Below are 13,750 nucleotides of genomic sequence, written 5' to 3'. Positions count from 1 at the left end.
ATTAGGCTAACTACTAACTATGGTTAGTTAGGGTGGCTAACTACCTACAGTTAGTAATTAATTAACTAGGGGTAGAGGTTAGCTAGGTGGCGGTTTAGGATATGGCATTGGATTGAGTTCACACCACCGTCTGAATTATCTACTCTAATAATTAATTAGACCTTACTAAAACAATAATGCACACATAATCTAATTCATAAATGAAATTTAACTAATATCACTACCTACCTAAATAGGCATACATGACTTCTACAATCTAAACTATTACTACACTTGCTAAATTAACTAATATCTAATTAATGCTAAGTCAAACTAGGAAAGGGATTAATTAGGGCTTTAAAAATATGAATCCACGAATTTGGTAGGGGACATCCTCTCTAATTCTTGCCTTAATAGCACTTTAGGAAAGTTTTTTTTAATTTCAAAAACCGTTCAGGCTCTTGGGACCCATACGTTTTCAATCCTTTTCTTTAAAAGCAATAGACTCTTTTGAAAACCTTTCCTAAAACACTATACACGATTTTGGCTGGCTTTCAAATAGAATATAGCATTGCAATTATTACCAAAGCCGTGTAAGCATGTTTTGGAAAGTCATTTGAATTTCCAAAGGGTTTTCCTCATTTGAAAGTGTAACTCTTTTACAACTTGGCTGGACACAATGTATCAATACTTTCCTAAAATGCACTCCACGAATTGGAGAGTTAATATCATACCAAAAATGTTTTCTAACTTTAAATACCTAAATGCCCTTCATCTAATCTAATTAAGTAATTAATCTAACCTAATATTATCCTAACTCATTTGTCCTAAATACCAATGACTCAAGGGATAAAAAGGGGAAATCAACTATAAATTAGAGCTGGATAACCATGTTACTTACTACATAAAATTTGACCTATCTAATGTAAATATAATATGACTAAAAGGAATTTATCTAAATCTAAATATCCTACATAATCTAAATCAAACACTAACATATCTTACTTTACTACAGAAATCAAAAACCGAATATAGTTAACTAACATACTACATGAGTCTACGAAATAAAATTAAACTAAATTCACACAAAACTAAACATACTACTGCTCGAAATCTACAAGGAACACATAATTAAACTAAAGCACTAAAGATACAGATCTAATCAACTAGTTAATCACAACACGCTAATACATAGTTAAACTGGAATTGTAACTAGGAAATGTACAAGCTAAATTAACGAACATCAACATTATACTGTAAATGAAACCAAGAAAACAAAAAACACTAAATCAGCAACCTATCACAATCGGCTAACTTAAATCCAAAACAGAAATACTCGAACAACTAAATCTGCCATGATATTAAAGCTAAATCTAAACAATAACTAAAACACTTTAAAATGATTAAGCAAAATACTTTTACAATCTAAACCCTACAGCCGGCTGGACGTCCTACCTAAAAACCAGAAAAACAACACTCGATTTTTAATGTTCACAAGTCTAAAACGCCAAAAACAAAGAATAACATCTAATTAAACAACTATGTTGGACAAGACTCTCAAAATAAGAACATGATGACTGAATGACATTTAGAAAGAACAGAAAACTGAAAACTCGATTTTACTTTTCTCACATTTGAAACCGCATAGAGCAAAGAAATAAGATCTAGACCCTAAGGTGCTGGTCTCAAGCACCACACAGCTATACTAAGGCTGGAAAGACAAAAACCACACAACAAACATACAGAAAATAAAACTATGCAACACAATCACACATTGGGTTTTAACTAGAAGCAGTGGATGGGAAGATCTAACCTCCAGAGTGATCCGACGATTGTGGGGAAGAAGAGAGCGGACTTTGCTTGGCTTCGCACCACAAGGGACCTCGTTGATGCTGGAAATACACCATGGAACCATATTGTACAGCTGCAACACGTTGGAAATCCACCGAAGATGGGAAATGAGCCGATTCGCGATCGGAGGGCTTAGAAAACCGGATGGAGGTAGAGTCGGTTCTTCTTGTTGGAGTGTCTCGCACTTCCACGCAAGAAAAGTGTTTTCCACCTCTGCTGCACCTGCAAACCACAATCACCATGATGATTAGCCAACAGGGAGGAAGAAGAACTGGAAGATATGGAAGAGAGACAAGAGAGAATGCTTGGATTTCCAAGCAAATCTTCATGCTTCAATGGCAATGGCGTGGGGTGAAGGATGAGAAGGGGGATGGACCAAGATTCGTGCCCCTAGGGCACAAAAATCAAAGCAAAGACTAGTGAATGGCTGGGCGTCTCCTCCCTTTTACACGATTTGGCTCATTCTAGTTATTTTCAGAAAAAGGTTTAAAAACAAAATATTCACTGGGCACCTCTTTCTGCTGGGGGTTTTTAGAAAATGATTTTACAAAACTTAAATGGGTTGGAGCTGGGTTGGATATCTATATTTTTGGTCCAGATCCAAGGTCCAGATGGACGTTTGGATCCGAATCATCCAGATTTGCTCCGAGGTTTGACCCGTTACACTGTAAATGCCATAATTTCTTCGTTTTAAGTCCGATTTCAATGAAATTCGAACCCAAACTCTATAATATCATTATGCACCTAAGTGTATGCCTTTAATTTATAAATGATGCATTTATGCAGTGAAAATGTGTTAATAAAATGTAATATTTATGCATCATCAAATACCCCCATGCTACAATAATTGCTAGTCCCTAGCAATACACACTACCATGCAATGAAGATATGGACTACCCAATAACATGAAAGCTCTTATTAAAAAAAAAACTAACTCACTTTCGTTGGAATCACAATTGCATTTAGCACATGCAACAAGCCCTTTAAACCCCTGGGTTACCCCAGTGGACGAGTAAGGTCTCACGAGGGTTTGCAGAGATGCTACCCACAAACATCAATATCATGCATGAATCATTTTTCAGAAATGCTAGGCAATTAAGAACTCATTGTAAACAAATATTTCATGTAATCTACATTCTCAAAACAAATTCAGAAATTGTTATGCCACCACAGTAAAAATCTTTTTCTTCACTTTTCTAAAATTGTAATTATCTATGAATTTTCTCAGAAAGTCAAGTATTATCATGTTTTACTCATTTATCCTCACCTGTATATTTTCTGCACAATAATTCACAAATATTCTTAAGCAATGAAATTTTACTCATTCAGCTCATTCTTTTTTTTTTATATTCAATTTTTCACTCTTTTTCATTCTTCTAATCTTGAGCACTATTTTGAATATCCAGTCTTGTGACCCGTGTAACGAGCTTTAGGTCAGTGACTTTTAGGTAAGACAACCTTAGGGCACCAGATACAAAGTATCCCTCAGACTTAATTGCTCGAGTCACTAAACCTTCTATTATAATAGTTTACGTATAGTTTTCCTCTCATCATGTGCAATGTCTCTATCTCTTAGGCTTTCTATGCAGTTCATGTAACAAGCTTTCGAATCGGTGGCTCCCAAACCAGATGGTTTTAGGGCACCAGGTGTAAAACACCCTTCAGACTCTACTTACTCGAACCATAAAGGCCACAAATATCGACTAGAGAAGAAGATGATTTCCTTCATTATCCTTTTCGTAAAGAGACTCAAACATTTCAACTTGTGTCTGAGTTCCACTACTAGGATTCACGAAGACATCAACAACTAAACGTAGCTCTATACTATTAAGCTCATTTTTCAAAAAAACATCTTTTAATTGCATACTTTTTCCACAAAACACACTGTGCATACTTATACTACAGTGATTCAAAACTTTATAGCATGCAAATACTATCTCTTCTTTAAATTATTTCATAAATACCTACTCTATTCAGATCAGATAAGAAAAAAAAATTCACATGGGGCTTACACATTTCTAAATTGTCATATCATGCAAATAAACAATCATAAATGCTACAATTTATTCTTAAAGACCTACTTTTATGAGTTTTAAGCTATCAGACATAAAAAAAATTTAAAAATTTTGTGCATCTAAACCATCCCCTCATGCTTGAATGACACTGTCCCTAGTGGCATACAGAATAATGCAAGCATGCAATGCAGATGCACACTATAGAACACTAAAATGAATAAGGAGAAAGGATTGATACAACCTGGCATGCTCGATCCTCTGAAGCTATCAATTGACTGGACTTTGCACCACCACTATGCATGTACAAATACATAGTTTTCTGCTCATCTGGTCAATGTTCTACTTCTGAAGGCTTCTTCATATCCGGTTACTTGAACTCATACATTGATTGATCGGATGTTCATACATGTAAACAATGAAATTAAAACATAATTCAAAACAAGACACATAAACAAATACTGATTTATTCTAATATACATATGATACATCCTAATTACAGTTAATAAAATAAAACACTAACACATAAACAACTAACTATGTTAGAAGTACTCTATGAAATCAATCTATATCTAAATCATTAAATTTAACAACTACTCTATTTTACTCTATGTTAGAATAATCTAATTAGTCTATGAACTAAAAGACAATCACATGAAAACACTACTAAATCAGCAAATTAGCAGCTAATCTATGTTAGACAATATTAAAACAATCAAATTACTCTATGAAATAAACACAATTCTAATCCAAATCAGTAAATACAGGAAATCACTGCTATTATCTAAGACTCACATGTCTAATAGATCATTGAAGCATGGAATTCAGTGAAGTCTAGGAAAAACAGCAAATGAATCCTATATTTTTTTAACTATGTTAATTCTATAAACTAAAACAATTAAATAAACTAAATTAAACTAAACACATATTAATAAACTGATATCTCAAAAATAATCAGAATATAATCGTCGTTCCCCGGCAACGGCGCCAAAATTTGGTTTGACTTTTGGAATGCATATTTTTAAAACAATATTTTTCAATGAAAACAAGGGAAAATCGTCAACCAAAGATATAAAAATCCGACTTTCCACAGAAGTGGCGAGTACGGGTCGAATCCACAGGGAACGAGATACATTCTGAAATAATTCTAAAATAACACTTTATTAATATAACAAAGTTTTACAACTATGTCAATATTACAAATTACAGTAAATAACAATCTAAACTATGAAAATAACTAAAGTAGGCAGCTAAGTCTTCTGCAGGTCTCTAGGGGCAAAATTATCTTTTCACCACATGAGCAGTTGCACTTCATCTTTGAATTACACCTGTAAACCTGGTCTAACTTATCAACCTACAACAATGAAAACACAAAGTCAGTAAACTAATAAAAATTAAATCTAAATTACATCTATACTTATTGTTAAATTAATTCTACAATTAAACTATTAAATAAACATAGAAAATTAAAATTATACTGTCTAACTAGACTAACTAAGGAAATGCATGATAACTACTCTAACTAATGTTAATTCACTAACTACAATACCAGAAAACACTAAAACTACACTAAATCAAACAAATAATTAAAAGACTGTTCTGTCCCTAAACAATGCAAAAGTGGACTCTAACAGCTTTTCGCAAATCACAGATTTGAGGAATCAAACGATTTTCAAAATTCACGAAATCACTTCTATTCTGTAACTGATAGATTCAAGAAGATGACACATTTTATAGATTTGAAAAATACATTCTGGATCTCCAGATATAAGTGTTTCAAAATTAGGATAATCTTGGAAATCGCAGGACCCGAAATTTGAAAACCCGAAAAAACTGTTTTCACAAAACGCTTAAAAACCAGACAAAATCAACTCGTATCGAGCTGAAATTTGGTCTGCAGACAGTTAACACGCAGATGTGGAGAATAGAAAAAAAAATTCCAGAAAACTCGAGAAAAATCTACATAAAATGATGAGTGCACGACATGATAAAAATCAGTTTGGAACTTCAATGCACTATTCATTTATTTAGATCCACAAATGACATTTTGACATTAAATCTCATACAAAAACAGTCATGAACTATTCTAAATTACTGCTAAACTATAATAAAAGACAACAATTAAACTAATTATATAAAATTGTGAACAATCTAATCGAAACCTATCTAAACCTATCGATAATAACAATCTATCCTAATCTATGGTACTATTCTAACTAAAACCTATATACTTAAATCTATTTAATCCTAATATAATCTATATAACAGCATGACTAACTAACTAACTAACCTATTGTTAAGTATAAGATCTAATTAAAACAAACAATAATACACGGTTACATTAACTAGGGTTAGGTAATTACCTAGGATTAACTATGGTTAGTACTAATTGGGGTTAGTAACTAAGTACTATTAAGTACTAACTATTGTTAACCACTAACTAAGGTTAGATAGGGTCGACTAGGGTTTAGCTAAACTAATTACGGTTAGTACCTAGGGTTAATCGACTAAGGCTAAATGCTAACTAGGGTTAATGCCTAACTAAGGTCGACTAGGGTCAATTAGGGTTAACTAGCATTAACTAACTAAGTAAGGTTTAGTCTAACTAGGACTAACTAATTAGGGTTAATAGGGTTTAACTAATTAGGCTAACTACTAACTATGGTTAGTTAGGGTGGCTAACTACCTACGGTTAGTAATTAATTCACTAGGGGTAGAGGTTAGCTAGGTGGCAGTTTAGGATATGGCATTGGATTGAGTTCACACCACCCTCTGAATTATCTACTCTAATAATTAATTAGACCTTACTAAAACAATAATGCACACATAATCTAATTCATAAATGAAATTTAACTAATATCACTACCTACCTAAATAGGCATACATGACTTCTACAATCTAAACTATTACTACACTTGCTAAATTAACTAATATCTAATTAATGCTAAGTCAAACTAGGAAAGGGATTAATTAGGGCTTTAAAAATATGAATCCACGAATTTGGTAGGGGACATCCTCTCTCATTCTTGCCTTAATAGCAGTTTAGGAAAGTTTTTTTTAATTTCAAAAACCGTCCAGCCTCTTGGGACCCATACGTTTTCAATCCTTTTCATTAAAAGCGATAGACTCTTTTGAAAACCTTTCCTAAAACACTATACACGATTTTGGCTGGCTTTCAAATAGAATATAGCATTGCAATTATTACCAAAGCCGTGTAAGCATGTTTTGGAAAGTCATTTGAATTTCCAAAGGGTTTTCCTCATTTAAAAGTGTAACTCTTTTACAACTTGACTGGATACAATGTATCAATACTTTCTGATGTCTTCTTTTAAATCGTTGTAATTTTGAAAAGATTTTTAAATGAAAAACATGTGAAAACCAGACATCAAATAATAAAAACCGGTTCTCACTAGTGGATGAGACCGGGTCGAACTCAGGGAACAGGAATATGTTGTATTCAAACACACAACTCTAAACTAATCTTTATTGCCGAATTATTAAATGGAAAATGTTTAAGAAAGGTAAAAACAACTAACTATTACAACAAATGAATACCCTTCGCAGAGGGCGTAAAAAGCGATATTTACAAACCCAATTAAATTCCTAATTCTAAACTTAAAAGTAAAAATCTTCTACTCTTTTGCTTCCCCGTGTCACATAATCACTTCCGCTCCAATCCCTTGCAATCCTGCACAAGTCAAACGAAACATGAGCAGTACACGAAAGAAAAACAAAAACTAACTAACTAAATGTTAATACTGAAATGACAATTCATTAAGAAATTTTAAGACTAATTGTAATATAAAAAACTAACAATATTTTCTTAACTAAGTAATACTAACTGCTAATTAACTAAGTAATCTAATTACAACTAACAGCTAACTTAATCACTATTATTTAATCAAAACACTTCGTAAAAATCAGTGAGACACTTAGTAAAATACATGTAAAATTCAGTGAAACTCAGTAATTCAATCAATGAATTTTAACATCCCATATATGATACCATTACCAAACTGTAATAAACTTCAGATTTTCAACTTTAATCAAGATCCACTTAATAATCAACAAAACTCAAATCTGATATAGTGAATATCAGTAAAAAAAATTCTGGTAATCAGATTTGAATTTTACTAATAGCAGTAAAAAAATGTCTGAGATTTCATATCGATCCATATGTTCACATGCCGAATTTATATTTCCAATGGATATCAATTTACTTTGGAAACAATCAGTGCTGGAAAACCTATAAATCACGATTAGCCTAGATGAATCCCGATTCCTCTTTACATCATGACTGAAACTCTCGATGTTACAGCTTACACAGGTGGAATCAGTTGGAGATCAGTAAAACACTACACTTTATGGAATTTCAACAATCGATCACTGGAAAATCAATAAAACTGAGTCACAATTCAGTCACCGGAAAAAAAAACAGAAAAACTGATTCAAAAATCAGTATCTTGCTGGCTAACGCAGGGGATTCCGGCAGAGATTCAGCCGATTACTGGAATTACTTCGATCAGCAATCCGATATTTTCAATTTGAAGATCAAACAATGTAAATCAGGAATCACTTGGAGATATTTGATCCAGACATCTAATCGTTCACACTCAAACAATCAAGCACCGAAAAACTCATTCAAGCTGGACTTAATTTGCCGGAAATCAGATTTCAATTAATACGATCAACAGAATTTTGAACTCAATTCATCTACTTCTTATATTGATTCAGATAATCAATATACAGAAATTCCTTCAGCAGATTCCGATCAAGATTTTTGATCAAGAATTAATGCAAGCATTTACTACAATTATTCCTCAGAACAAATGTTCCGGCAGATCTCTGTTGATCAACGGAAATCTTTTGCAGATATTATTTTTTTTTTCTTTTTATGTCTTTCATTTTTTTTATCTTTTCCACATTAAAATTCAAACATTATGAAAATTAAAATTCAGAAAGAAGAAGAAGAAGAAGAAATAGAAGAAGAAGAAGAAGTTGCAGAACAACTCACCGTGACTTGAGAGGGGTTAGAAGAGAGTTGATCCCCTCCCATACACCATCGCCGGATTGAAGAGATCTCCACCTGAAAAGAGAAGAGAGAAATAGGGAGAAGGGGAAGAAGAAGGTAAGAATGAGGTGGAGGGGAAGGATTAGGAAAGAGGGAGAGATGCACAGGAGAGAGACGATTTTCATTTTCCCTCTTTTGGGTTTTTTAAACATGTGCAAACCGGTTTGAACCGGTTTGTTTTATTTTTTTCAAAAATAAAAAAAATGGTTAAAGACTTTTTATTTACTAAAAACCTCAAAACTAACTAAACTACTCTAATCTAAAGATTACTTCTAAAAAATATTTACAATCAACATCATTTCAATTTATTTTTAAAACTAACTATATTCTCAACTCTAATTTTTATTTTATTTTTAGAAACTCACAATGACAAACATTAAAATATTCATTAAATTGCAAAATAACACTAATTTCCAAGCATTTCCTATTTTTAATTCAATTTAGCTCATTCACTCAAAACCAACATAACATTGGATTTTAAATCATTTTTTTATGAAATCATGCATATTTTTTATATGAAATAACCCTAAATTATATGCATGATCAAATACCCTCATGCTTATGTTTTGCTAGTCCTCGAGCAAACTAGACAAATGCATGAAATCAAACTATCACCTAACTCACTTTCGTAGGAATCACGGTTGCATTTAGCTCATGCAACAAGCCCTTTCAACCCCTGGGTTACCCCAGTGGACGAGTAAGGTCTCGTGAGGGTTTGCAGTGATGCTACCCACAAACTTCTCTGTCATGTATGCAAAATATTACACATCCTCATAAGTAGTAGATAATCAAAGACTTTATTTTCACCAAAATTTCCTGTTATTTCAAAATCAAAATATCATTAGAATCTTTTCTGTACCACCACAGAAAAAGAATTTCTTTCACTTTTCTAAATATCACAATTATTTATGTTTTATTCTTGGAAAATTCAATAAAAACAAGTTATTATTTACTTATCCTCACTCATATGTTTTCTACACAGGTTTTCTCAATCACACTTCTAAGCACTGAACTTTTCTTTCTTTTTAAGCTCTTTTCTCTCTTTTTTTTCTTTTTTTTCACGCTTTTTCTTTTTGCGTATTCATTCTTCTCTTATAGCTTGCGTGTGGTATGCTTTTATGCCTTGGGCAATGTCAATATCTTCTATACTTTTTCAATGCATACCAAAAGATATCAACTAAGACATAAAAGTGACTTCCTTCATTCACCTTTATAACATGAGAGTCAAACATTTCAACTTGTATCTGTTCTCAGCTACTTAGGATCACGAAGTTTTCCACTCTCCTTTTCGAAATGGAATTAAAAGTTTCAACTTACATCTAAGTTCCATCTACTAAGGATTGTGGAATTATCCAAACAACCTAACGCATGCTATTTTTTTCTCTTTTGAGCTCATTTTTACGCTTTTGTTCATTTGCTTAGTTTTTCAAAAATACAACTGTGCATATTCATATTTGCAATTCAAAATAAATTCTAACATGTATTTATCATCATTTCTTCGAAATCCGCATAAACAACCATAATTTTTAAATCTATGTCAGAAAAAATTTTCGTGGGGCTTAAAAATCCTCTAAAAACATCAGATTTGAAATAACATTCATATAAGTTCAAACTCTTTCTTTAAAAATCTACTTTTCATGAGAGATGTGTAAACATGTGCAAGAACTTAAATAGAAATATCAAGGTGTGCAAACTACACCCTCCCCCATACTTGAATGACACTGTCCCAGTGGCACTCCCCCATGCTTATATGAAACTAAGTGAATGCACATGAGAGGAAATAAATGAGGGAAAAGAGTAGAATAACCTGACATGAATTAAAAATGCACGTTCTATGAATGTAATGAATGCAATGTATATATGACATGACATGAAAACCATGAATGGAACAAAAAGAACATGAAAAACTCTCGAAAAAGTAAAAACAAAATAAAATCTATAAATTCTAAGCAAATCTAATAATATACAAGATATGGGTTGCCTCCCATAAAGCGTTAAGTTTCACGTCCCCAGCCAGACGGATCCCTGGAAAAACCTTCATCATCCATGAGATCAATAGACATGAAGTCAGACTCAATCGGGCTCTCTATGAAAAATAGTGTCATCTGTGACACTGCGTAGTGTGTTCCCATCCTGTCTACCTCTGAATGGCTCGAAGTGCCCGATCCAATTCAAATCACCTATCTGATTCTCAAGTAATTCTAGGTGATCCTCTTCTAGTGATTCCTTATCCTCCTCATGAGGTGGATCACTCAATAACCAAGCATATTCTGCTTCTACGAGGTCTTGAATGACATCAACCTTGAAAGAAGCCTCCTCAATAGTAGGCCCCATAGCAGCAAAAAAAATATTTAGCCGCATCTTCCTATTTCCGAATGACACATCCATCGCACCAGTGCGGCAATTAATGCACGCATTGGCAGTAGCTAGAAAGGGGTGGCCGAGAATAATAGGGGTCTATTGTGGGCTATCAACTCCCTCCATATCTAATATCACGAAATCGATAGGGAAATAACAATCCTCCACCTTGACTAAAACATCTTCAAGTATCCCTCTTGGGACCTTGATAGATCTATCTGCAAGCTGAAGAGTCATAGGTGTAGGTTTCATCTCTTTCAATCCAAATTGGTTATAAAAGAAACCCGGCAAGATGTTAACACTTGCCCCAAGGTCGAGCAATGCACGCCCAACAGTGATGTTTCCTATGACACATGAGATGATAGGAGTCCCTGGGTCCTTTAGCTTAGGTGGGGTTTGATGTTGCAATACGGCGCTCACCTGCCCAGTTAAATAAATCTTTTTCTGCACATGGGACATCAACTTCCTTTTCTGCGTACAAAGTTCTTTGAGAAACTTTGCATATGCAGGGACCTGTTGGATGGCATCTAGTAAGGGGAGGTTTATCTGAACGTGCTTGAATATCTCAAGCATCTCTTGCATGTTCACTCCAGACTTACCTAATGCTCTTGGCCTTTCTAACGCCTCAGAAAAGGGAGCTTTGGGAATGTAGGATGGTGAAGGCTCAGATGGAAGAACCTTCTTGCTTTCCTGAGGTAAAACATTAGGGACAGACTGCTTCTTACTTATATTCTCTCTTTCTTCTGCAGCCTCTCTCGCTTGGTACTGCTTCCCACTCCTAAGGGTTACTGCTTGAGCTTGCTCTTTATGTGCATCGGTCATATGCAAGCTACGCATGAGTTCCTTTCCCTTAGGGTTGACAATAGGCTGGCTAGGCAATGTCCCCTCACTTCGCCTGCTAAGTGCCTCAGCGAGCTGCCCCATTTGAGTCTCTAATTTTGCAATAGACTGGGTATGTGAGCTCAAAGCTTGCAAAATCTTATCCTCAAAGGACTGACTATGCAAAGGCTCATGAGACTGGGGGTGAGTATAAACAGGTTGGACTGGGGGATAACTGGATCTTTGAAATCCAGACGCATAACCGCCTTGACTGGGTTGACTCTGGGAAGGGTTAGGGAATTGGATCTGTGAGTTGCGCCATGAGAAATTTGGATGGTTTCGCCAGCTCGGGTTATAAGTGTTGGAAAATGGATTGGGTGCGGGCCTAGCGAAGTTTTGAGCCATCTGAGCTTGCTCTTGGACAAACTCAGGATACTGTGGTGCAACTGGGCACTCGAAGACATGGTGTGTAGGACTCGCACACAACGCGCACACCTGCATGGCAGGAGAGGGACCCAACAACAACTGATCTAATTTCTGGGACAGTTAGTCTACCTTGTTGCTCAACTCAAGGTTCATCCCTAACTCGAAAATACCTGCCTTCTTAATGCTATCCTGTGCAGGTGCAGCCCTCTCGAACCGTGAGGCTGTCGCATGGTGCATCGAATTCTTGCTCAATGTCTCAAAAAGCGACCACGCTTCATCCTCACTTTTGAGCATAAATGTGCCCCCACACGCGGCATCGACCATCTGACGGTTCTTCTCAGTAAGACCGTCATAAAAATATTGTACCAGTTGCCAACGAGGCACCTGGTGATGGGGACACTTGCGAAGAAGATCTTTCAATCTCTCCCATGACTCATGAAACAGTTCTCCCTCAATTTGGGAAAAACTGGTTATCGCTTTACGAAACTGGTTCATTTTACCAATTGGGAAATATTTCTTTAAAAATTCTCTTTGCATATGTTCCCAAGTGGTAATTCGAACAGTATCTAATGATTTTAACCAACTCTTCGCTTTGTCCTTCAGAGAGAAGGGGAACAGGGTCAACCTCATTGCGTCATCTCCAAAGTTGTTGATTCGCACTGTCGAGCAAATCTCTAGAAATTCGTCGAGATGACGATATGGGTCTTCATTACTAAGGCCATAAAATGAAGGTAGCATCTGGATCACACTGGCCTTTATCTCAAAATGGTTTGCTCCTACATCAGGTCTTGTGATGCAGGAGGCGGGAGTGTAAGTGTTGGGCATGAAATACTCCCTCAGAGGACGAGTAATCTGCTGATTCTCAGCCATGGTTGCAGATCTCTGGGCTCTCCTAATAAGGGACTCGGGGTCCTCAATCGGCTCTACCAGCTCAGGGTCAAGTGAGCGTCGCCCTTGCATACACCTCGTAGTAGACCGGTGTAGCTCATGTCCTAACTTTGGGTTTTCTACCTAACTAACGCACTAAGCGGTCAAACCACGCAAACCACAAAGCGAGTAAACTAAAAACAACAAAAACTAAACAATCACCACGCAAGTACACATAACAGAGATTATGCAAAAGAAATATAAAATCTATGTGTACGGTACCAATCGTACACAGTCACCTCTAAGGGGATCCTAGTAGGTAGGCTGTGCAGAAAAGTAAGCTAGTCTCTACGATATGCACATACGT

The 13,750-nt window shown here is 35.2% G+C and overlaps 1 non-coding gene across 1 annotated transcript; it reads left to right on the top strand.

Moving 5' to 3' along the window:
• The first annotated feature begins 12,898 nt into the window (after window positions 1-12,898).
• Window positions 12,899-13,004, top strand: LOC149849084 (small nucleolar RNA R71). The gene has a single exon (XR_016426569.1). It is a non-coding gene; the product is annotated as a small nucleolar RNA R71 (small nucleolar RNA).
• Window positions 13,005-13,750: the final 746 nt, after the last annotated feature.

This window comes from Nuphar pumila, chromosome 1 (genome assembly GCF_984573655.1).
Source record: "Nuphar pumila chromosome 1, dmNupPumi1.hap1.1, whole genome shotgun sequence".
Classification (NCBI taxonomy): Eukaryota; Viridiplantae; Streptophyta; class Magnoliopsida; order Nymphaeales; family Nymphaeaceae; genus Nuphar; species Nuphar pumila.
Note: the sequence above shows the minus strand (reverse complement) of the source record. Positions and strands in the feature narration are given on the sequence as shown.